A 5,000-nucleotide genomic window follows, 5' to 3' on the forward strand; every position below is an offset into this window, starting at 1 on the left:
CATGCTGTAAATGCTGATATTCGTATTTTCATAATCTATCCTCTCTGAATTGGCTGCCAACTGACATTTACGACAATTCCTTGTCATCATCATCTTGTAGGATGAGTGGCACCATCCGGGTTCTTGAAGCAGAGCTACACTACGCAGTCATGTCGTGGTGTGATTTGTGACTTTTCTGGACAGCGCCGTTTCGTATAAAGAAATGGATACATTTATTGAATCTGTATACTATTTTTCCGTTTGTTTTGCATTGTCGTGAATACGTGAGGAACAGTTACATTGGTGGCAGCGGTGGGATGCCCTATAGGTGGGCAGCTACGTGCTTTAGTCGTTCTGACATGCGCAAACGACAACTCACCCACACGTCAACATTCCTACACATCTGTATACCTACATGCACTGACATTCACACCCACATACCCACGCCACGTTCCATCGTCAACTGGAACTGTAACCTTCCAATGACTGTGAAGACGATTTTTTAAAGGTAAACGCAGAAAGCTTTCAAGAGAACAAACGTATAGAGAATTCCTCGGTCAAATCTCCACCTTGAGATTGACGAGGTCCCTTACAGGGTGTTGCGACACAAACGCCCACCCCCACAACCACAACCACCTATCTCCGGCCGACCAGAGTGCTGGCATTCCTTGTAACGCCCCCCCCCCACACACACACTTCTAGTAAATATTCTAGTAGTCGAAGATAACGTTTTCTTCCGGAGAGTTCGAGGAAAAGAGGCTGCTTGGAAGTCATGCAGGTTTCGCGATTGCCTTCGTGGAACAATTGGTTTATCTTAAAAGAAGATTAGATAACTTTATGGATAGGCATAAAAGGTGGTAAGGGGCTTTGAACTGCCTTGTGTAGGGTTCATGGTCTCTTGCAGTCTCCTTCTTATGTTCGTTTTCCTTTCACAATATATTTCCTTCTCTTTTCTGTAATTTTCATCTAAATCCTTCCTGACGTTCTCCGCCTTCAGTAAGGCCGATACTGAAAATGGGGAGATGTTTGTCTTTCTCCAACATCCCCCTTTCACCTCCATCTCCGCTCTCCCCCATCTCCGTCTTCCCAAGCACCTGACTTGACTTACTTCACATCTTCCACACCTTCAAGTCCACTACCTTAACTAGACGTCCTTCCTCCTTCCCACACCCCTTCCTAAGTCCCCTCCCCCTCTCCCACTCCCTTTCACTTCCCTTCCTCCTCCCATTTCAGCCTTTCTCTGGATCTACGGTTCACAGCCTGGTGAAGTGGTGGACTTGTGTCCTCATTTTTCCCAATTTTGCTTGCGACAACAGGCACCATGTTAGTGTTATGCTTCTCATAGGAGTAGTGGATTGCACTGGGAATGGTGTTATGAATGTAATCTAATCTTACTTTTTCCTGAGTGAACAATGCTTACGGTACTGTAATAGTAATGATACAAATCCATCGAACCACAAGACAATAGCCCAACAGACACCATTCTTTTCAATGGATTACAGTGAATTGCGGGGACAAAGTGTCCCAAGAAACATTTCGGCACAAAACCAGGGCAGATGCATGGATTAAGTAAAAATATATTTAAATAATAGATACACATTCTTAAAGATGAAGAATAGAAAATAAATTTAATCAAAGTAAAAATAGAGGATGAAATAATGAAATAACAATGAAATAAAACAAACAAGTAGACATGAAAATGAATAGATGAATCAATGAATAAATGGATAAATAGATAAATTGATAAATAAATCATCAAAATAATTGAATAAACGAAATAAAATAATAGATGAATGGAATTGATGAAATTAAAAATAGAACAATTTAGATTAAACAAACGCATAAACACGCAAGTAGACTAGTAAATGAATAGATTAATGAATATATAAAAAAACAATGAATTGTTAAATGAATGAATGCATACAAGAGTAAATCAAATCAGTAAACAAATAACATTAATAGAATTAAAAAGAGAACAATATGAATTCAACAAACAAACATACAAAAATAAATAAACAGATTAATGAATAGCCATTACGCAGCAACAGTTCTTGGACGGCGACGGCTGAGGCCACACGTATCGGCTTTTCGCCGTGCGCTGTCCACACGACACGACGTCTTGCTCTCAAATAGCCACGGATGTCTATGGACACTGTCATACGTCACGACCACGACCACGTGTGAAAACGTCCATAGGCACCCATGATTATTTGAGAGCACGACCTCGTGTTATGGGCGGCGCCCGGCAAAAAGTCGATACGTGTGAAACGAACCTCAAGCGGAGGCCACAAGCTAGCAACTCTCATTACGTAAAGACTCGATAGACATTTTACAAAGTTTGTATGGACTGTTTGCGTTTTTAGCCATCAAGCATAACACATTCTCTCTCTCTCTCTCTCTCTCTGTGTCTCTCTCTCTCTCTCTCTCTCTCTCTCTCTCTCTCTCTCTCTCTCTCTCTCTCTGTCTCTCTCTCTCTCAGTGAAAAACAATGAGGATTCATATTCTCTCGACTCCACAATGAGGATTAAATATATTTATTAGATTTTTCAGTCGCAAAATTGAAATGCAACTTTACATAATCTTACAATGGAATTATGTTTACAATAAATTACCAAGCGATTCTGAATATTCTTAATAAGATGTATAATTCATAAAATAAAAAAAGCTGTCTCAGTAGTTTGGCAGGTTGTTCATTTACATATTCGTTTATATATATTTCTCTATTCATTCATTTATTCTTATTTTTTAGTTTTTGGTTTCAAGGCGATCTCCAGGATGATAATGGGCAACCTTACTTAACTCGAGAGCCCAAGAGTAGCCAGATCGAGAGCCACTGGCTCGACTCTTCGGCGGTCTCGAGGTCTTCGAGCCTCTGGAAGTCTGCCACCGACTTCGAGACCTCCTTCCAGAGCCGAGCTTCCCTTATCTCTGGCTCTGCCCCTAGAATCCTCGTCTCATCACGCCACGGGCAGTCCCTTTATCGTCACGGTATGGACCGTCCCTTTATCGAGCTCACATTAACAATTTCACACTAATCTCGCACAAGTCTTCTTCCTCAAGACTCATGAAGAGTTTCTTGGTCTCAGTAAAAAAAAAAAAAAAAAAAAAAACGCTTAACCAATTTTCTACATGATCTCTCCCATAAAACAAGAAAAAAAAAGTAACTTAATGGCATTCAAATAAATTTCCTGTTCAAATGTATCATTGTTCTGTAGTCTCATTAGCTGTTCGAACACAAGTCTTCCTCAAGGTTCATGAAGAGTTTGTGTATTTTTTTCTATATTTTTTCATGTTTTACCATCTGAATACCCAGACCTAACGATTTTATCCATCTGAACGAACTTTCACAATTTTACACCAACCTCAAAGAAATCTTCGTTCTCAAAGTTCTTGAAGTTTCTCTGTCTAAAGCAGACCCTATAAGATCACTACTATTGCACAATATTCCTTATTGTACAATATTATTGACGGTGTAGGGATGGTATTGAAGAATAACACAATATATTGAAGACATCAAATGTACAGGCCAAGCACGTGTGACTCTTCAATATTATTCCTACACTCAATAATATTGTGCAATACGGAATATTGCGCAATAATATTGCACAATAATATTGCTCTTGTAGGGCCCGCTTAAACCTTTAAATGACATTTTTTCTGGATGCCCCCAGACGATTTTATTCATTTGCGATGGGACTCTTTCCATCAAAGAACATAAGAATATAAGAATGGAAGAGACTGCAAGAGACCTCATGGCCTACACTAGCCAGTTCCATGTCCCTTACCACCAACCACCCCTATCCATAAATTTATCTCATCATCTCTTAAAACAACCAATTGTTTAAGAGCTCACTACAAGGTTACTAACTTTATTCCATTCGTTAACCATTGCTGGGAAACCAGTTCTCGCCTATTTCCTTCTTAAGCTTAAACTTGTCCAATTGAAATCTATTACTACGAGTCCTGCCCTGCTGTCTTAATATGATGACCTTGCTTACACCACCCTTGTTAAAGCCCTATCTGTATGTGTCCTTGTAATTGATTATAGGGCTTGTTTATGATTACCGCCAAACAATTCCATTCAGTTCCGGGAAAATTCTCTGTCCAGGAGAGGCTTCAAAAGATGAATGTCTTAAGCAGGTCTTCATAGTTCCTTATATTTTTGGAGACAAACATCATTATTCCACTAAGAAAGTAGCTGTTGTTAGACTTGCTTTTCTACTGTAATTTTCTGAATAGGAAAACGGGTCAGCGATTTTTTTTTTTTTTATTCTTTATTTTTTATTTTTTTTTATTTTTATTTTTTTTAGAAACGCCACGTAAAGACGGAACTTGCATTAGTAAGCCCTACTGTAGGCCTTATGGCCTCTTGAAGTCTCTTCCGTTCTTATGTTGTAATGTAACCACTAACTTTTTATTAGGCGTCCTGTTCCGCAAGAACCTCTCCCCTGGTAAGAGACATAGTGTAGGCCTTATGGTCTCTTGCAGTCTCTTCCGTTCTTATGTTGTAATGTAACTTCCACGAAATTTTTATTAGACATCCTGTTCCTCTTATACACGCAAGAACCTCTCCCATAATAATAGATAAAGAAATTGACACAAAAAAAAAAACAAAAACAAAAAATCAATGAACAAACGAAAAAGTTGATGAACAAGTAAATAAAGATATAAATTAAAGAATCAACAAAGAGAGAGATAAACGAAATAATAGACACAAATAGATGAATAGATAATTAGAATAAACGCATAGTTCAACTGATAAGTTGGGGAGAAATTGTGAAATATTCACTTCTCGTTTTCTTCTGCAACTTCCCGTTTTCTTCTGCAGCCGCATATCAGATCAGAAAAAATCAAACAATATTTTCTTTTGGATTTGCATCCCATTGTACTCTTCCTCCCCCATCCCCTCTATTCCCATCCCCCCCGGCCCCCCATCCCCCTGGTAATTATTCACGCTCCTTCCTCTCCCCCTACCCACCACCTCCCCTAGTTAAGATCAACGGCCATTACTCTCGTCATAA

This window comes from Oratosquilla oratoria, chromosome 27, assembly GCF_046742065.1.
Source record: "Oratosquilla oratoria isolate Oo_2021 chromosome 27, ASM4674206v1, whole genome shotgun sequence".
Lineage (NCBI taxonomy): Eukaryota > Metazoa > Arthropoda > Malacostraca > Stomatopoda > Squillidae > Oratosquilla > Oratosquilla oratoria.